The sequence below is a fragment of the Eleutherodactylus coqui genome, unplaced genomic scaffold (genome assembly GCF_035609145.1).
Source record: "Eleutherodactylus coqui strain aEleCoq1 unplaced genomic scaffold, aEleCoq1.hap1 HAP1_SCAFFOLD_43, whole genome shotgun sequence".
In the NCBI taxonomy this organism is placed as follows: Eukaryota; Metazoa; Chordata; class Amphibia; order Anura; family Eleutherodactylidae; genus Eleutherodactylus; species Eleutherodactylus coqui.
The window spans coordinates 741,209-763,288 of NW_027102323.1; positions in this window are offsets into that span (position 1 = coordinate 741,209).

A 22,080-nucleotide genomic window follows, 5' to 3' on the forward strand; every position below is an offset into this window, starting at 1 on the left:
CCCAATCAAAGCAATGTGGAGCACCTCAGAGTACCTATGCACCGACACTACACCATGTGCATCAGATAGTTAGGGAACCTATGTGACCATCTCCGAGAACTAAAAAGGGCCCATCAATTGGTGAATTTGTAGCAAGAAGCTGGAAAAGAAGAGCAGCAGGTAAAATGAACGCCGGCGTCTGGTACCAAGAAAAATTTTGTTTCAGGACCGGAAGGTTGCTTTAAGGCCATATATATTACTGGTACAACCCTTCTATTCAAGGACTTTGTGTAATCTATTAACCCCTTAGTGACCAAGCCAGTTTGCGCCTTAATGACCAGACCAAATTTTGGAAATCTGACATGTGTCACTTTAACATAAATTATTATTACTCTGTAAAGCTTTTGCATATCCAGGTGATTCTGACATTGTTTTTTCGCCACGTGTTGTACTTTATTTAGAAATTAGACCGACAGAATTTGTGTATAATTTATTTAAAGCGCCAAAATTGGAAAAAAAAGTTGTAATTTTTTCTTATTTTCAATTGCAATGTCTCAAACATATGCAAACATACCGTACACATGTTTGATAAGATATATATTTCCATCCGTTTACTCTATTCTGGACTCACATTTGAAAACCTTTTTTTTCTCTCTCTTTTTTTTTTTTTTTTTTTTTTTACACACGCGATTTAGCAGATGTACAAATTTAACATTAATTAACATTTTGAGGAATACTTTGTTTTCCTACACCAAGCCAAGATTGCAAAGGCTCATAAGTGTCAGAATTATAGACACCCCCACAAATGACCCTATTTTAAAAAAATACACATCTTAATATATTCACTGTCATGGGTGTCATGAGTATTTTGATCCCACAGTTTCTTTTCAGAAGTTAATACAATTTTGAGGGGAAAAAATGAAATTTCATAATTTTGAAAATATGTCATTTTAAAATACATTTTTTTTTCTACAGTGCACATGAAAATGAGGATTTGCACCCCAAAATGGATACCAGTATTTGTCTTGTGTTTAGTAACATACCCATTCGTGTGCACAGAAGCCAGATAAAGTCCGCAGATAAAGCCGGGGGCCTTATGGACGTAATTTCATCTGCCCTCACAGATATGATCCATGAGGAAAGATGAAACAAACTTTTTTTCTTTTTTAAAATTTTTTTACATGATCACTGTTATCCATTGGATAACAGCGATCATGTGACTGGGGACCACATACAGCGGCTCCCAGTGACAACTCCGTGTTCTCGGCTACTCATACTAGCCGAGAGCAGGGAGTTTTTAAATTTCCCAGGCCTCCCGGCCCTGTGCGCATTCGTGTGACGTAATGCTGTCTGGCGCGCATGCACAGACGCCAGGTCCTGCAGGACCAGAACGCCGGGGGACATCGCGAAGGATGGTGAGTATCCTGAGATCTGATCCATTAAGGGGAGCTAAAACTAACTTTTTTAAACTTTACATTGCCTTTAATGCGATCGCTGGGGTGGGGGGTACTTGACAGCATGGAGCTGTCATGTCCAGAGCCTGCAGGGCTTTAATCCCTGAAGGAAGCATGTTTTTACCTCCTCTGGGATAAAGCCCAGCGGGCCAGGACTATGGGGTGGTCACTAAGGGGTTAAACACTGCTAAACGAGTTGAGTGTAATTGACAAATTGTAAGAATGAATGTATGTCTTCTCACAAAGGAAATGTTATTTCTAATACCAATGTTATCTGCTTTTCTTCTGATCTAGAACTATTATGTACAGCCAACGCAACGTGACCATGAATTATTTATGCAATATCAGATTCCGACACTCACCTACCGTCATCGGAACAACATCTGCTCGTAACAGGAAGCGAATACGTCCAGCAAGCTTGTTGCCAATCTTGATATCCATGTATACCTGGGGGTTAGCTCGTACCTTTTTAGCAGGTGGCTCTCCCTGCAAGTAATAAAGAAGATAAAAGAAAAAAAGAGGCACGAGATGACAGACACTAAATACATTTACAGGCATGCATGTTCGGCTGTAGGGGTTGCCTGGTTATCGGATAACAATTTCTCCTACAGGTCCAACTGTTCTAGAAATAACTAAATCAGCTGTACTTACCCTTCCATTGCCATGGTGATGAGCCCAACCGTGCTCCCGATGTTAAGTTAAGGAAGACATCAACAGATATCCTCTGACCGCTGCAGCCAATTGTAAATCGCAGTAAGTAACACTATTACAAACTCCTGGCATCATGGTGCCGGGATGTGAGTGTTGATGCCAGGAGAGCGGGCAGTGACATTACAGAAGTCAGGTGATAACCTGTGACGACATCTTCCACTTCAAACAGCGGGTGGATGGTGGTGCTGCAGTGATGGGTCCCTGCGGCAGATGACGGGTAAGTACAGCTACTTATGTTATGTTAGCACAGTTAGTGCTATGGGTGAACATTGTCCAGTAACCATCAAACACTTAGGATACCTCCACATGGAATGTATTGTCCAGATTTTTTTTTTTTACTTTATTTTCTTTATTAAGGAAAATTTGCACAGTACATAATAAAATCATATGGTAAACAAACTCGATATTACAAATAGTACATACTGTGTTGTAACTTGCTTAAACGTAATAACATAACATATTCCTTGTACATTTTTTCTTTTAGGTTGCGATAAACGTAAACAATTAAACTCAAACCGTCCATGCCTATTGGATGAATTCTTTATGAGATAAAGCTCTGCGTTTGCTATTTGCTTAGTAAATGGGGACACAGGAGAGCGTGGGGGGGGGGGGGGGGGTGGAGAGAGGGAACATGAGTCTGGGAGTTCATTCTACAGATAAAGTGGAATTGGTATCTAGCCAGATATCCCATATTTTTTTTAAATTTGTTTGGGCAACCTCTGTTTTGGTAAATAATTTTTTCGTAGGAGATTACTGTATTCACCGACCGAACCCAACACGAGATCGTAGGGATTCCCGCAGCCATCCAATAAGTAGCTATTGTTTTACGCGCCAAGAATAAGGTCTTCTGTAGGAAAATGCGGGTGTGGTACGGCCATTCCTCTTCCTCCAATAGGCCAAATAGGATCGGTATTGTCCAGATTTTGGTGCAAATTCACGGCAGATTACAACCCTAAACATTTGACGTGCTGAGATCCATAGTGAAAGCCCACAGCATAAGTTGACATACTGCGGATTTAAAATTCGCACTGCGGGTCAATTAACAATCGTCAGGATGTGGATAAGATGAGACTTCTTATAATCTCATCCACTTCGTCTGTATTGTAATATGCTGCGGATTTTCCGCACGCAAATCCATGGTAGAAAATATGCCGCTTATATGCCACATGTGAAGATACTTTTTCCCTAGGATAAGAGTTAAGGTAATAAGATTTAAGGTTTTGTATCCTCCTAATATCTGTACTTGGAGCTATGATTATTATAGGACCAGTACCTCTTGTGCTGCAGGTTTAGGAGCTTCTGTCCCCTCAGCCTGTTCGCTCTCCTCCAGTGTTTTACCAGAAAATCTTTTGAGCCAGTCGTCATCAGACCAAACTAGAATAAAAAAAATGAAGTGTAAACTTTAGAACATGGAAGTAAAGTAGACATTTGTAAAGGCCCATTTATACACAACGACCTGAGCGATTATCGCTGTGTCATTTACAGCGCAATATGCAGAAGGCAAGCGGGGTGACTTAGAAAGAGTCAGCTCTTCTCACCTGGTCAGTCAGAGCAGCAGGTGTAATTCATGGGATGGAATGAGGGTTGAGTATCCTCCCAACTCTTCCCCAAGCGGCTCCAGGACCCTCTCCATGCTGGACTGAGACACAACACGGCTTTCTTCTATGTTTAAACACTATGGGGCTGATTTAGTAAGACCAGTAACTGTAACTTTATGTCCTGTGGCATTAAGGGTAAGAGGTCTATGCCACTTAATACAAGTGTCTTGGGCGGCTCATGTGCCAGAAGAAGAAATCGTTACCAGCTATGAGGAAGTTCCCTGGTGTAAATTCTACTAAATATAGTGGGTGCCCCCACTTACTTCTCTAAAAGTGTGGAGTGTGGTGCAAAAATCCCAAAAGTTACAAGTCTTAGTGCTGGCTATATTTGTGCACAAAATCAGCTACTTATTTTTTCCCAACATTTGTCCAAGTTGCCACCCCGCCATAACATCATTTTTTCTCATAATTAAAATTGCCAGTAAAAAATTATTACCCGCACCGGCCTCTAGATGTAATTACTGTCCAGGCCGGTCATTTACCAGGAGGGTGGCAACCCTAGTAATGGATGGGACATACTGGGAGATGAGGGGACAGTAATGAATGTGACACATGGGGAGATGAGGGGACAGTAATGAATGGGACACATGGGGAGATGAGGGGACATTAATGAATGGGACACATGGGGAGATGAGGGGACGGTAATGAATGGGACACATGGGGAGATGAGGGGACGGTAATGAATGGGACACATGGGGAGATGAGGGGACGGTAATGAATGGGACACATGGGGAGATGAGGGGACGGTAATGAATGGGACACATGGGGAGATGAGGGGACGGTAATGAATGGGACACATGGGGAGATGAGGGGACGGTAATGAATGGGACACATGGGGAGATGAGGGGACGGTAATGAATGGGACACATGGGGAGATGAGGGGACGGTAATGAATGGGACACATGGGGAGATGAGGGGACGGTAATGAATGGGACACATGGGGAGATGAGGGGACGGTAATGAATGGGACACATGGGGAGATGAGGGGACGGTAATGAATGTGACACATGGGGAGATGAGGGGACGGTAATGAATGTGACACATGGGTAGATGAGGGGACGGTAATGAATGTAACACATGGGTAGATGAGGGGACGGTAATGAATGTAACATATGGGGAGATGAGGGGACAGTAATGAATGTAACATATGGGGAGATGAGGGGACGGTAATGAATGTAACATATGGGGAGATGAGGGGACAGTAATGAATGTAACATATGGGGAGATGAGGGGACAGTAATGAATGTAACATATGGGGAGATGAGGGGACAGTAATGAATGTAACATATGGGGAGATGAGGGGACAGTAAGGAATGTAACATATGGGGAGATGAGGGGACAGTAATGAATGTGACTCATGGTGAGATGAGGGGACAGTAAGGATATGTTCACAAGGTGGATTCCACCTGGAATTCCATTCTGCTGCAGTTTTTGCCGTGGATCCACACGTGGCTGCAGCCATCAGTGGGAAAAATTTGCGAGCACGTTTTTTGACGTGTATTCAAGAAAAAAAAGTCGTATGTTACTTCTTCATGCGGATCCATGAAAAAATGTGTCAGACATTCAGTACGCGGATTTTGCCCACTGACAGATCTAAATCCACATATTGATCACGAGCAAAAGCCATAAATAGTGCCAAATGGTATCAGATAGAATGCCCTCATAGTGACCCATAGAGAGCGACCCAATAAATAGGGCAAGATACTGAATGCCACCCGAGTGCTACACAGAGTGCCCTCATAAATAGTATCAGATAGAGTGTCCCCACAAATAGTGCTAGACAGAGCGCCCCCATTAATAGTGCTAGATAGAGTGCCCCCATAAACAGTGTACACAGGCAGCTTGCGTGCCCCTATGAACAGCTCGGTCACACATGCCTGACAGTGACCCTATAAAGAGTAGCAGCCATAGTGTCCCAGTAAACAGTTCAACCCCAACAACAGCCCCGTTCACAATATCAGAGCACTGCACAGTGCCAGCCACGGGGTGCCCACGTTAGCAGTGCCATATGACAGAATTGGAGGCAGGTTCACACGGATGGTATATTGATAGAATATCTCATCATTGTCTGATTAGTGAGGGGTCCGCTGTTGGGACCCCTACAATCCCCACACCTTGCTGTAAAGGAAGTGCAGCTGCATTCACCAGCATTATTATGAGAAAAAAGCTAAAGGGACAGTTGGGCCGTTACCCGGGGGGTGCAGACATCCATGGATATCACATAGCATCAGATATCACATAATATGCCATCAATGACATTATGTGTTGGGTAGGATTATCCCTTCAAATGCAGTTTAATAAGCAGACACTAGAGGGAGGCACTGAGCCAACATAGTTAATACACTACATAGCTGTGCCATCTATAGACATCAATGCCCTCCTCATCTGCGTTCTTGCGTTGTGGCACATGTGGACGATAGTGATTATCATCCATATGTAAAGAGACCGTCCTTAAAGGGGTTTTTTAATGGCCAATTTTTGGTTTAACATTGTTCTTTTTTTTCTCCCCATTAAAAAAAAAACAAAAAAAAAAAAACATAGCTTATTTATTTGTCCGGCAACATATCCACCTGAGGGCTTGATTTTTACGGACAAGTTGTATGTTTCAATTGTATTATTTAATGTACCACATAATGTACTGAAAAGCTTTTAAAGGGGTTGTCCCGCGCCGAAACGTTTTTTTTTTTAATTCAATAGGCCCCCCGTTCGGCGCGAGACAAACCCAATGCATGGGTTAAAAAAAACAAAAACGTTTAGTACTTACCCGAATCCCCGCGCTGCGGCGACTTCTTATTTACCTTACCAAGATGGCCGCCGGGATCTTCACCCACGATGCACCGCCGTCTTCTCCCATGGTGCACCGTGGGCTCTGTGCGGTCCATTGCCGATTCCAGACTCCTGATTGACTGGAATCGGCACACGTGACGGGGCGGAGCTACGAGGACCAGGTCTCTGGCACGAGCGGCCCCATTCACCAGGGAGAAGACAGGACTGCGCAAGCGCGTCTAATCAGGCGATTAGACGCTGAAATTAGACGGCACCATGGCGACGGGGACGCTAGCAACGGAGCAGGTAAGTGAATAACTTCTGTATGGCTCATAATTAATGCACGATGTACATTCCAAAGTGCATTAAAGGGGTTGTCCCACGCCGAAACGGGGTTTTTTTTTTTCCAACAACCCCCCCCCCCCCCCCCCCCCCCCGTTCGGCGCGAGACAAACCCGATGCGGGGACCTAAAAAAAAATCCGCACAGCGCTTACCTGAATCCCCGCGCTCCGGTGACTTCTTACTTACCGGTTGAAGATGGCCGCCGGGATCTTCTCCCTCGGTGGACCGCAGCTCTTCTGTGCGGTCCATTGCCGATTCCAGCCTCCTGATGTGCCGATTCCAGCCTCCTGATTGGCTGGAATTGGCACGTGACGGGGCGGAAAACACGGAGCCGGCATCCGGCACGAGCGGCCCCATTGAGAAAAGAAGAAGACCCAGACTGCGCAAGCGCGTCTAATTTGGCGATTAGATGCTGAAAATTAGACGGCACCATGGAGACGAGGACGCTAGCAACGGAACAGGAAAGTGAATAACTTCTTATAACTTCTGTATGGCTCATAATTAATGCACAATGTACATTACAAAGTGCATTAATATGGCCATACAGAAGTGTATAACCCCACTTGCTTTCGCGGGACAACCCCTTTAAACATTTCTAAGTGAGCTGAAATGAAAAACAAACCCTCAGGTTTGCCATTTTTTGTAAAGGGGGGGGGGGGGGGTTACAGTAAACAACCTGCAGCTAAAATGACATGTTGACTTTATTTTGTCAGAATAATTACAACAATATCAGATGTATCTAGTTTAGAGATGAGTGAACTAGGGTACTCGAGATGCTCGTTACTCGAGACGATCACCACGCGGTACTGGAGTCAATTGCATTGCCTTCCTCGCATGTTTAGCGCCATTTTCTAGCCATTAAAGAGAGAAGGCATTACCACTTCCTGCTGTGACGTGCCCCCCTTCCCCCAGTAGTGAGTGGCTGGGCCGATCAGGTGACCGCCGAGTACTTAAACTGGTCCCGCCCGCGGCTCGCCTCAGACGCATGCTGGCAGGGGTTAGGGAAAGTGCTGCTGCTGATATAGGGACAGTGTTAGAGTAGGATCCTGTCGTCAAGAACCCCAACGGTCCTTCTTAGGGCTACTCCACATCGTCTGCATTACTGTTGTTGCTGGCTGGGAGCAGTAGTGCACCAATTTTTTTTTTAACCATCTCGGGCTGTGCAGGCCATTTCAACTTTAGCGTTCTCAGTCTGCAGTGTATTACGCAGAGTTTAGGGACGGAGCTGCCTATACAGGGAAAGTTTTACAGTACTCCTGATCCTCTGTGCAAGAACCCCAACGGTCCTTCTTAGGGCTACATCTGACCGTGTGCATTATAGTTGTGGCTGGCTGGTAGCAGTAGTGCATCAAGTTTTGTATTACGCATCTAGGCCTGTTCCCAGCCTTGCAGTTATAGCGTTCTCAGCCTGCAGTGCATAACGCAGAGTTTAGGGACAGAGCTGCTTCTATAGGGAAAGTTATACAGTCCTCATCCTCCGTACAAGAACCCCAACGGTCCTTCTTAGGGCTACATCTGATCCGTGTACTTTACAATTGTGGCTGGCTGGGAGCAGTAGTGCACCAACTTTTGTATTACGCATCTAGGCCTGTTCCCAGTCTTTCCGTAATAGCGTTCTCAGCCTGCAGTGCCGTACAACCAGCTCTCACCATGAAACTGCACTCTAAGGCTGGGTTCACACAGGGCGGATTTGCCGCAGTTTTTCCGTTGCGGTTTGGCCGCAGAAGAAATGCTTCTGCGGCAAAACGACTTCAAAAGGTTAATTTTGGCTTGCGGATTTTCCTGTGGAAAAATCCGCAAGCATTCTTTTCCACAGTTTTTTAAAAGTTTTTGCCGAGTATTTTGGTAGGGATTTTGCTGCGTCCATAGAGGTCTATGGAAAAAAGAGCTGCGGAAAAGACAGAAGAGTGGACATGCTGCATCTTTGAAAAACGCTCCGCAGTTGCATTTACGCACTGCGGCTGTGCGGAAAAAATCCGCCCTGTGAGAACAGCTTTTTTGCAAAACTCATTTGTGCTGCATTGCACTGCAAAGGCAGCGGTTTTGCCGCAGTGCGGATATGTAACGGCAATCCGCGGCAAAACCGCAGCAAATCCGCCCTGTGTGAACCCAGGCTAACATTTCCTAGCCTACTGCAAACAACTTCAGTTATACCGTTCGGTGTCTGCAGTGCATTAGACAGAGGTCTCACCGCTAAACAGTACTGTAATATTTCCTGGGCCACTGCAAAATATTTCAGCTCTGCCGCTGTGCAGAGCGTCTCACCATACCCTTTTCTTGGTGGGGTTGAGATAGCCACAGTTACCAGCACTATCCACTGGCTTTAGAGTCTTCTCCCACTCCATACAGCCTCTATTATCTACAAATCTCTGCAAGCAGTAAATTACCCCTAGGTATCAGCGCAAGACAGCGGGTTAATTTTTTCAAGTCACAGCATAGCATTCCGCTATCTACAAGTCTCTGTGTGCGGTGAATTAAGCCATAGTTGTCAGTGCTGTACAGTCGGCTAATTAATTTGGGCCCTGCTCTATTCTTAATCCGCCATGATGAGGAGTAGGGGTAAGGGTCGAGGGCACGGACATCCAAGTGAGGGTGTGGGTCATCAGATTAATCACCAATAGAACATATATATGACCATTTGGGACGCCAACTTCCACAGCCCACGAGTTTGCATGATCTAGAGCAGTGGTCCCCAACCTTTTTGGCACTAGGGACCGGCTTCAAGCAAGACCATTTTTACAAGGCCCGGCAGAGTGGGGCGGGACATGGGTGGGGCTTTGGTTATATGGGGCGGGGTTATGAAGGGGGCAGTATAATATATCCCCCCCCAGCCTGGCAGCACACACATAGAGCAGTATATAATGTATTTCCCCCTGCCCCCCCAGCACACACATAGGGCAGCAAAAATTTATCCCCCCCCCCCCAAGCACACACATAGGGCAGCATATAATTTATCTCCCCCCCCCCCAGTAATAGGAAGCCCCCACTCCTCAGTAATAAGCAGCCCCCCCCAGTAATAGGCAGCCTCCTCCACAGTAATAAGCACCCCCCACCCCAGTAATAGGCAGCCACCACCTCTCAGAAATAAACAGCCCCCCTAGTAATAAGCACCCCCCCCCCCCCAACCCATATACTTACCTCCTCCCTGCTGTCAGCGTCGCTCCCTCTCTAATTGCCCTGAGCACACTGTAGTCAGTGTGTAGCCTGGCATGCTTCCTCCCCGAGTCCTCTCCTGCGGAACTAATGAGCAGGGGACTCGGGGAGGAGGATCCTGGCTGCACACTGACGTCAGTGTGCGCTGGATCAGTGGGAATAGCGCGATTACCAGCAGGGAGCTGCGGCACCTGAGCTGGTAATCGCTTTAGTGGTGAGCGGCGTCGGCACGCCGCACATGACACGAGGCAGCGGGCCTTGTGTTTAGAACAAAACTTCCCGCCGATGCCGCGGACCGGTGCTAAACACCTAAAGAAAGGCAGTACAACAGGGTACTAGAGCCTCCATGCCCACTGTATCACATGCTGTATCCCAGCTAGAGGTAGTACAACAGGGTACTAGAGCCTCCATGCCCATCCATATTGCATCTTGTATCCAAGCTAGAGGCGGTACAACAGAGTACTAAGCCACCATGCCAGCCCGTATCACATCTTGTATTCAAGCTAGAGGTGGTACAACAGGGTACTAGAGTCTCCATGCCCGCCTGTATCATACCTTGTATCATAGCTAGAGGCAGTACAACAGGGTACTAGAGTCTCCTTTCCGGCAAAAAAACAAAAACGAAAAACAAGCACTCAGAGGATCCATTGATGGAAAAATAAAAAACATAATGTCTCCTGGAATGCAGCGACTGAAAAGTAAGTATAAAAAATACAAATTCAAAGCGCATCAATTCTGCTATAGATTTTTTTGGTTGGGTTTCTTACAGCGTTAATCATCAGCATAAATGACACAAAACATTTTTTCCACGGGCCGTAACGATTACGATGATACCAAAACTTTTTTTTTTGTTTTTTTCACTTTTTCGCAATAAAAACCCTTTTTTGGAAATTATTTTCTTTTTCTAAATCGCGACATTCAAAGTCCTATAACTTTTATTTTTCCATGGACGGAGCTCGGTGAGGGCTTATTTTTTGCGAGACGAGCAGTAGTTTTTACTGGTACCATTTTGGGGTACATACGGATTTTTTTGATCACTTTTATTGCGTTTTTTGGGAGGCAAAATACTAAAAATTAGCATGTTGCCTCAGTTTTTTGCGTTTAACGCTTTTTGCCGTGCAGGATAAAAACCATGTTTGATTTATTCTACAAGTCTTTATGGACACGACGATACCAAATATGTGGGGTTTTTTATGCTAATATGAGAAAAAGCATTTAAAAAGTGGCAGGGAAGGAGATGCCCTCCCCACTGTTGCAGCGGGACGCCGGCTATGACTGACAGCCAGCTCCTCATATGTGATCTCGCGCTATCCCCAGGACGTAAGTTTACGCCCTGTCGCAGGAAGTACCCTGCTGCCAGGACGTAAACTTACGCCCTGGGGCGGGAAGGGGTTAATTAAAAAAAAAAAAAAAGTAGTACAGCAAAAAAAAAAAATAAAAACAAAAAACCCTACACAAGTTTGGTATCGTATAGAATAAAGTTATGTCATTTTTGTATGTTGTAGAAACAAGACCACTGAAAGATGGCAGAATGTCAATTTTTTCCCCATTTCACTGCATTAGGAATTTTTTAAAAGTTTTTCAGTACCTTATATGGTACATTAAATAACACCATTGAAAAATACAACTCGTCCCGCAAAAAACAAGCCCTCATACAGCGACGTCGATGGATAAACAAAGGAGTTATGATTTTATAAAAGGGGGAGGAAAAAACAAACATGATAACAAAGGATGGCGTCCTGCCTCCCTCACACAGGCGATATTTTTGGCTTTAGGCGCAGCCTCTCACACGGCCTCAGACTGCTGCGATTTCCGTGTCTGGTCTATTTTTGAGCGTGTAGTGCTCCTCAATGACGAGGACTGCTGAAAGCCAGTGAAAACGTAACGTGCGGCAAAGCGCCGGAATTTAAATTGCGCTGCTTTCCCGCGTTCCTGTGTGAGGGAGGGGCTAAAAGCAGCCGGGTGCATATTTACTGTGGGATCCGCCTGTAGTTGCCATTTGAGTGGGCCTGCCCTTACTACCATCAGCTTGGTCCAAGGCCTTTCTTCCCCTCAAGTAACGCTGACCACAGTACACATCACCGTGTTCCCTGCCGCAGGCACTCCCCTCCTGTGCCGCTCACGTCCCCATATGAGCCGCACTACCCTCAGCCGCCAGAGGAGGCACGTTACCTTGTTCACGTGAGACAACCGTACCACGTGATGTAATGGGTCAGGTGCTTCATCACGTGTTGTGGTGACGTAAGAGGACCTTACGGAGAGGGAAAGGTAATGGGCTCCGCACTCCTCAGAGAGGCTAGCGGTTCATTCATAGCCGGTATATTGGGGGCACCATGCAGCGCAGTGCATTGTGGGTGCCTGGATGTGGAGAGCCCTTCATACATGCCTGCTGAACGAGGGATGCGTCTAGCATTAACCCCTTCCTGCATGCTGGAGGCGGGATGTCTGGTATTAACCCCTTCATACACGGATATGCTTCTACTCTTGTTTCTCTATAGACCCCTGTAGCCTAATATCAGAGCAGGGCACGTATATTGGTGGCTGCCTGTCTGGTCGTTTAGTATAGTTGGCCGCCCATATGGCTATCAGAGTGCTGCTGACGGGCGCAGGAACGCTGTAGTGTCGATGCACCTTCATTCTTCTGCTTGGCAGAAGTACTGGCAGTGAGATTCCTACTGGCTGGGCAGTAAGGCCTCCTTCCCACGAGCGCTGACGGGCTCCGCCGCGTAATATTCCGCAGTGAAGCCCGTCACGGCGCCCCCCAGAGACCCCATACTTACCAGCGGAAGATAGCGTGAAGACGCTTCCCCGCCCACCGCCGTCGCGTCATGTGACACGCCCACCACGTCACATGACGCGCGGCGGTAGGCGGGGGAAGTGTTTTTTCACGCTATCTTCCGCTGGTTGCAGCGGGAAATAGCGTGAACGGCCGGCTTCCATTGACTGCAATGGAAGCCGTCAGCGTGTACACCCGCAGCAAATAGAACATGCTGCGGGTGAGGACGGGAGATTTCACGGTGCGTAATTCCGCGGTGGAATTACGCATCGTGAGCATTGAGCTATTAGGTTCAATAGAACCTAATAGCAGGGGGCAACGCAGCGGATTTTTGCCGCGGATTTACGCGGCGTAAATCCGTTCGTGGGAAGGAGGCCTAATGGTGTATCGTGGTCATACTACATCATACGGCCAAAGGCTGTACAGTTAGAGCTTCCCAAAGCAGAGCGCATGACGGTCCTAGAGGTGCAAAGGAAGAACAATGGTGGCGCCCGACTGTCCTGCATACGTTCTTGTGCGGAATCAGGAATGCGCCTTTCCTTCCAGTTATGGCTGTGGCTCAGGGCTTATTCAGACGACCGTATATCGGCCGGGTATTCACGCCGGCCGATATACAGCGTCTCTCTCTGCAGGGGGAGGAGGCTGGAAGAGCCGGGAGCAGTGCTCTGACCTCCCGCCCCCTCTCCGCCAACTCTCCGCCCCTCCACACTATTTGCAATGAGGGAGATGGGACGGGGCGGAGCTAATTCCAGGAACTTAGCCCCCGCCTCCATCCTGCCCCTTCTCATTGCAGATAGTGGAGAGGGGGCAGGAGCTCAGTGCAGTGCTCCTGCCTCTTCCAACCTTCTCCCCCTGCAGAGAGGGACACCGTATATCGGCCGGCGTGAATACGCTTACAAATAAAGAACGTATCTAGCTGCCTACACGCGGGTGAGTGCGATCTCAGGTGGAGAAATTCGGCCCCATATTGCGCTCGTCAATGTGAATTTTCACAGCAACGTGAGGCATTTTACTGACAAAAGTGTCTCCCATCCTTTCTGTGGAGCAGTGATCCTCCGCCAAGTGTTACCATTGTTTTCAATGGGTAACCTCGCATCACACTTACGTACACCTCGCACGCCGTGCAATGCAGTTTCCTGTTCCATTGAAAACAGTGGGTGAAGCGTTCCAAGGGTCGCAAAAATATAGCACATTGTTTCCTGCACCGCATTGTGAACAACTCACTGCAAGACGCACAGATCTGGCGCTACTATGAGGCCCATTTTTTTGAATGGAGTCCTATACGTGAGCGATCGCAGCAAGTCGTATCTTTTTCTGTTCCTCGGAACGCATCGCCCATTCCTTTCAATGGAACAGTAAAACACATGACACAGTGTGCAATGTGAGGAATCCCACTGAAAACAATGGGAACCGCTCATCCTCCGACGTGGCAGAGGATCGCTGCTTTACTGAAGTGATGGGAGGCGGTTTTGCCATAAAAACATTTGGCATCGCGGTGAGAATGCACGTTAGCGAGCGCAATATTGGGCTGAGAAACTCCGGATGATATCCGCCCGCCCATGTGCAGGTAGCCTAAAGTAAATCTTATGGATTGCTTTTTTGTACATGTATGATAAATGTTAATAACATATATATTCTTTTATAAATGTATAGATTCTTTGGTGTCTTCCGTTATATATTTGATAACTATCAAAAAATGACATAAACCCCTTAACACAGGATGTAAGATTACGTCCTCCACGTTTGGGGTATCCATTGAGGGAGATCATGGGGTGATTCCCTTTCATACAGCGCAGGTGCCGTCTGTTTCTGACATCCGCCTGCAACATCCATCGGCCAATGTTCCAGCGGGCCGTGCGGGTGTCATGGCAGCTTGGGGCCTTCTTGAAGGCCCCAGGACTGTATTAGCAAAATGCCTATCAAACCATGCCTGAGGCATGGCTTGATAGGATGCCTGTTAGGCCTCAGTCAGACGGGCGATTTTTCGCACAATTTGCGCATGCGTCTGTCGATTTTTTTTTTAAACCATTGCTTTGCAATGGTATCGGACACATGAGCGCTTTTTATGCGCTCGTCCGATAAATTATAGAACAGAAATCGCAGATCGCACCTATGTGCGATCTGCGATTCCTGTTCTCTTCTCTATATGCGCTCAATGGGGCCGGCGGCAGCAGCGCCGACCCCATTGAGAACATATAGAAGACAAATCATTCTTCTCTGCCACAGCTGTAACAGCTGTGGCAGAGAAGAACGATGTTTGCCCATTGAATTCAATGGAGCTGGCAATACAGCCGGCTCCATTGAAAGCAATGGGCTGCCGGACAGCGCTGGATGAATTGTCGGGAAGGGCTTAAATATATAAGCCCTTCCCTGCAATTCATCCAGAAATGTGTTAAAATAAAAAATATATATATATATATATACTCACCTTGTCCCAGGAGTCGGAGTTCAGCACGGCCGGCCTGCAGTGGGTGTGACTCAAAGCTGCCCCTGATTGGCTCAGCGCTGAGCCAATCAGAGGCAGGTCTCACTCACACCCATTCATGAATTGGCTCAGGCTGAGCCAATCAGGGGCAGGTCTGACTCACACCCACTGCAGGCCGGCCGTGCTGAACTCCCATCTGCCGGGACAAGGTAAGTATATATATTTTTTTTATTTTAACACATTTCTGGATGAATTGCAGGGAAGGGCTTATATATTTAAGCCCTTCCCGACAATTCATCCCGCGCTCGCCCACAGCACATTGCTTTCATGGAGCCGGCTGTATTGCCGGCTCCATTGAATGCAATGCGCTGGACAGCTCCAGCCTGTTTCTAATGAAACGCGGCTAGGAGCAGCTTTTCGGGCGATTTTTGGGCATCGGTCACGCGATTTGCGGATGCGCATCCGTCATGCGATCCGCAAACCGCGCGAAAAAACGCCCGTGTGACTAAGGCCTTAGAATGCGGTATGATGTTATGCTATGACAGTACATCATACTGCAGGAGCAATCAAAACATCACTAGTTCTTGTTCCCTCGGGGGACTTAAAAAAAAAAAAAGTCATTTTAAAAAAGTTTTACTAATTATGAAAAAAAAAAAAACGGTAATAAAAGTAAAAAAAATCCTTTTGCTATTTTATAATAAAAGAATCGAAATAATAAAACAAGAATACATGTTTCGTATCGCTGTGCCTGCAAAAGTCCGATCTATCAATGTAAAACATTATATACTCCGCATGGTGAACGTCGTCAGAAAAAAAATAAAGAACGCCAGAATTGCACTTTTATGGTCACTTCGTCTCCAAGAAAAAATGTAATAAAAAGTCATATGTACTCCAGAATGGTACCAACGAAAACTACAGGACATCTCGCAGAATATGAGATGTAGCATAACAATGTCAACGGAAAAACTAAAAAGTTATAGCTGTCAGAAAATGGCAGCAGATAGTAATTTTAAAAATTTATTAATAAAAGCAATACAACAACAAAAACTTGGTAAATTTGGTATCCTAGTAATCGTACTGACCCTTAAAATAAAGTTATCAGGTCATTTTTGTTGCAATGTTTACACCGTAGAAAGAAGACGCAATCAAAGATGGCGGAATTTAAAATAAAAGAGTTATGATTTTTTAAAATTGGGGAGGAAAAAACAAAAATGGGGGAAAAAAAGGTGACAGTCCCTAACCCCTTCCCTCTATATGACGTACATTTACATCATGCAGCATTGGGGTATTATGAAGAGAGATCGTGGGGCGCCTGCTGTTTACTACAGTTGACACCCGCGGGCAATAGCTGCAATCAGCAGCACAGCCAATCGCGGTTTTTAACCCTTTAACGCCCCGTGTGAGATTGCAGGAAGCTGTGCTGGTGGCAGCCAGGGATGGATTGATAGGCTGCCTGTCAGATTGCAGTATGATGTAATGCCATGGCAGGAGCGATCAAGTTGTGGTCCTAAAAAAAAAAAAAGTTAAAATCAGATCAATAAAGTTTTACTAATTGTGTAAAAAAAAAAATTATAATAAAAATTTAAATCACCCTCCTTTGCCATATCTATAATAAAATCTAAATCATAAAACAAAAATACATAATTCGTATCGCTGCGTCTGTAAGGCCTCATGTCCACGGGCAAAATATGATTTAAGATCCGCAGCGGATCTCCCGCGCGCGGATCCGCATCCCATAGGGATGCATTGACCACCCGCGGGTAGATAAATACCCGCGGATGGTCAATAAAAGGGATTTTAAAAAAAAATGGAGCATGAAAAAATCTGGACCATGCTCCATTTTCGTGCGGGTCTCCCGCGGGGACGGCTCCCGCGGGCTTCTATTGAAGCCTATGGAAGCCGTCCGGATCCGCGGGAGACCTAAAATAGGAATTTAAAAGTATTTACCCATCCAGAGCGGACCGGGAAGGTCTTCTATTCCTCACGGCCGGATCTTTCTTGCTTCGGCTCGGCGGATGTGCCCGGCGCATGCGCGCGGCACGTCGACGACGTGCCGGCGACGTGCCGCCGGCGTGACGAATTCATCCGCCGGCCGAAAATGAAGATCCGGCCGTGAGGAACAGCAGACTTTCCCCGCCCGCTACGGATAGGTAAATTCTTTTAAATTCTTATTTTAAGCGCTCATGTTCGCGGGGCAGGAGGGACCCGCTATGGATTCTACATGTAGAATCCGTAGCGGGCCTGATTTTCCCTGTGGACATGAGGCCTAAAAGTCTGATCTATTTACAGCGCATTATTTACAGCACACGGTGAACTTCGTCCGGAAAAAAAAAAAAAGAACATCAGAAATGCACTTTCAGTCACCATCTCCCAGAAAAAATGCAATAAAAAAGCGATCAAAAAGTCTTATGTATTCCGAAATGGTACGAACATAAACTACAGGATGTCTCGCCAGAAATGAGCCCATACTCAACTATGTCGATGGAAAAATAAAAACGTTTTTGCAGCAGAAAATAATTCTAAAAAATTAAATGTCTTGTATTTTTTTCTTAGTAGTACAGCAAAAAAACACTATAAAAGTTTGGTATAATAATAATAGTAGTGACTCATAGAATAAGGTTATTGTGTCATTTTTGTTGTAGCTAGAAACAGGATGCACTGAAAGATGGCGGAATGACGTGGGTTTTTTTTTTTTTTTTTTTAAATTTTACTCCACTTAGAATTTTTTAAACATTTTTCAGTACCTTATAAGGTACATTAAATAGCACCATTGAAAAATACAACTCGTCCCGCAAAAAACAAGCCCCCATACATGGACAAATAAGGGAGATACAATTTTTTAAAAGGGGGGAGGAAGAAACAAAAGTAGAAAAAAAAGGCGCTGCATCATTAAGGGGTTAAAAGAGAATTCTTTTTTTCCCCTTTAACAAAAATATTCCATAGGGTGCGTTCAGACGCAGCTGCAGATTTACACCAACGTTACGGAAACGGTGCGGATTTCACCCTTTCCATAGAAGGGGTAAAGTCCGCTGCAGATCTGCACCAAGAATGATACGGAAATGATGCAGACTTTCCACTAGGTGTGAACGTTCCCATAAATGGATTCTAATTAGTGATCTTTATCTCTAGCACGTTCATATAGCAGTGCAGTAGTCGGTGTATGACTGGATACGCAGATAACATCACACTAACGTCTGTTTGTCATTCTTACAGGATGAAACATTTATCGTCTCTGACAATCTGCCCGCATCTCTGGCGCTCCATGCCATGCCATCTCTCTGAGCTCCGCCTGGATTATGTTCTGGCAGGTGGTCAGTCCTTTCAGTTGGTTTGGTTTTGGTGTATTTTTTGTTTCTTTTATAAGTGTAACATATTCCTGATAACAAGTAAATGTACTACGTTTGTCCCCCTTTGTGACTGCAAACTTCTTGCTAATTCGTGACTGGAAAACTCTGTAGCTTATCTCCCGCAGCCTCATTTTAGCACCCTTACTTTTTCCGGAACACATTAGGCCTCATGTCCTCGGAGCGGAATCCGACCCTGCTTACCCGTTCGGGTCTTCTGTGTGTCTGTCCGGATCTTCAATTTTCTTCACTGCAGATGTGTGCAGGAGCGCCGGCCATCGCACATGTGCAGTGGAGATTTTTTTTAAACTCCTGCTTTACCGTGGGAACCGCACTGCAATGGAGCATGCTGCGACTTGTTTTCTGTGCTAAAAGGTCAGCAAAACAAATCTGCATGCTTTTACCCCTTAGTGACGGCCCCATAGTGTTTTTACATCCTAGCTAAGTGGGCTTTAATCCCAGAGGACGTAAAAACATGCATCTTCTAAGGATTAAAGCCCCATGGGCTGTGGACGTGACAGCTCCATGTTGTCGGTTCCAGGGGGTAGCTGACAACATGGAGCAATCATGAGGGCCCACGGGGAGCCCCCACCCAGCAATGCGATCGGTGCTATCCGATGGATGGCGCCGATCGCAATAAGGTAAATAAAAAGTTAAAGTTTCAGCTCCCCTCACAGAATGTACCCACGAGGGAGGCTAAAACTACTCACCTCCATCCTGCGTGATGTCCGGCGACGATCTGGGCGGGAGCGGACCCTCCGGCGTCTTCTGCGCATGTGCGCCTTAGTTAAAATGGTGATGCATGTGCAGATAACCAGATCGCCATGGGGCATTTGAAATCTCCTGTTTTCCGGCTACTGAAGGTAGCCGGGAGGCAGGAGATGTTGCCGGGCTCCGTGATCGCCGCTATCCAATGGATATCCTATAAGTCTTCAGTAGGGGCAAAAAATAATGACCTTATTTATGGAGAATGAACGTCTCTAGAGAGCTCAAACACCTTTGAGACGCCTCAGAGATTCCTATTACCAACATGTTAGAATCCAAGCAATCCCTGAGTCAAGGTAAAAACCCTGCAACTCTCCGACTGCTCAGCGCCCATCAGTCCTGGGCAGGTACTTAGTGAGTATGCTCGCTCATCTCTACGCTTAAGTAATACGGATATGCCCCCTTGTTTCTTCTGCCCATGAACATATTACATATATCATATCTGCACTTGTATTTTTATATAGAGTCTCGGTCAACACAGTCAATAGCAAGTCAGGACCCCAATGCTGAGATTACAGAGGCAGTGGCACCAATCTAGCATTGCGTCCCATTCACAATGTTTCCCCCATACAGGGGTTCCCCAATAGCATCCTTATTTCAGAACATTCAGTGTTGAGATATTACAATCTCCTCTGAGCATCCCCAGTCCTCCGAGAACAAGGCCTTCACACATATGGTGCGTCCGCTACCTTTAGATGGCGCTTTCCCTCCTACCTTTATATCTCAAGTTACTTCCCAAGATACTTTAGGCTGTATTCACACGGGGCGGTTGGAGTTCAGTAAAAAACAACATTGACCAAACTGCCCACGTTTTTGCTACGGCTTTGATGCAATTGTGGTGAAAACTGAAACCGCATCAAAACCGCGGCAACAACATAAGCAGTTTTCCCGCTGCGGTTTTGTACATTGTTTCCACCATAAATCCCGGCCAGCGGCCATATTTACCTATACAGCGGTACCTCGGGTTACGAGTGCCTTGGCTGGAGAGTTTTTCACTTGCGAGCAGGCTCTTTCCCTAATTTTTGCTCCAATTTCCGAGCAAAAATTTGGGATACAAGCCTGCTTGCAAGTCAAAAACTCACAAGCTAAGGCTCGGGGGGGAGCGGGAGTTTCTATACTCACCTGTCGCCGGCGTGTCGTCTTCCCAATGGTCTGCAGGCTGTCACTCCCTCCTCTACGCTGACAGAGAATTGCTTTCTGGATCTGGGGCTTAAATGTCCTGCCTCCAGCAAGCATTGAATTTAATAAATGGTAGAGCGCTGCCTGTGATTGGCTGAGCACTGTGACCAATCATAGGCATCGCTCAGCTGTTCAATAAATGGCTGAGCGCTGCCTGTGATTGGCTGAGCACTGTGACCGATCAAAGGCATCGCTCAGCTGTTGTTCAATGAATGGCTGAGCACTGCCTGTGATTGGCTGAGCACTCAGCCAATCAGACGCAGCCCTTTCAGCAGCGGGGATTTTAAGTCCCTGCCTGCTGAAAAGCTTCACAGCCGTGCGGGGAGAAGACAGGCCAGTATAGATTTTACTTTTTACTACAGCTAGGGATGATTTTTTAGGCTTCGATTTAAAGCCCTTCCCCTAAAATTACTGCAGGTGTGACGGCAGGGCATTGCAGTGGCCCCCGGATCCCCCACAAGCTGGGAGCGCCTCACACGGAGAGTATGTGTGTAATACGCACCAAGACGGTGCACGCCGCTGTCTGTTTTGCGCTCACATTCTGTCCGCTGTCCCCGGAGGCACAAATAGAGCCATGTAGCGGTTGTTACCGGGTCTTACACACTCCACACAGTAAAGCCGCTGCTCATTTACATGTGAAGGTACACTTGTTTTACAGCCCCAAAATACCAGAATTTCTGCCTAATAGTCTCAGCATTGTGATGCCCTTTAAGGCTCATTCACACGAGCGTGCGGGAAATCGCTGGGTGTATAAGGGGGCGACCTGCTGATTGGGGGTCTCACTGCTCAGAGCCCACCGATCTAGAGAACAGGACTCCGATGTCCCCCTCTGCCCGGCACTTCAGGGGTCGCCCCTCCCCCGCAGGGACACCATTGTGGCTGGCCACGAATCAGCTTCAGTGTGGCTGATGGACGGGCGGTGCGGCTACCTCGGCAGCCCCATGTAAAGTGACAGGTGTCAGCGCACAGCGTGATCCAGCCAGTTACCTCCTCACACAGGATTACCAGTGTGACCGCCATACCGCCACATACTGCATATCTCACACATGCCGTCCTGCACGGTCTTCCTGGTTTCCCGCTGTCACCCGGCGGCATGGTGTATAAATGCCACAATAATTGTGCCCAGAGGTTTATATGCCACCATGGGAAACAGGGCTGCAGTGCAGACAATACACCACAACATGCCGGGTCCTGGAGAGGCCGTGAGAACTGCGAGCAGCACAACACAGAGGGGGATTACATCTAACGCCATATCATACACACTACAGCACACAATACACAGGAGGGCGCCCCCTGGGGGAAGAGCCACAACTGCATGAGAGCGCTAACCATGAGGGAATACTAGCGCCCCTCACAGGAGCCGGCCGCGTCCCCCCTGTCAGCGCTGAGCTGCCGCTACAGGACGCTGCCAGCCTGACGGGCCTCCACGGATGAAGTTACCTCACGAGCCGCATCCTCCCGCCGCGCGGTCGGCCTCTGCTGACTGGATGCGCGCGGGCCGACCTCTGAAAGCTGCCTGCTGTGTCTTTCTCTCTCTCTCCCCCCCGAATCTATAAAACCTATGTCCCGCCCACCACTTCCGGTTGG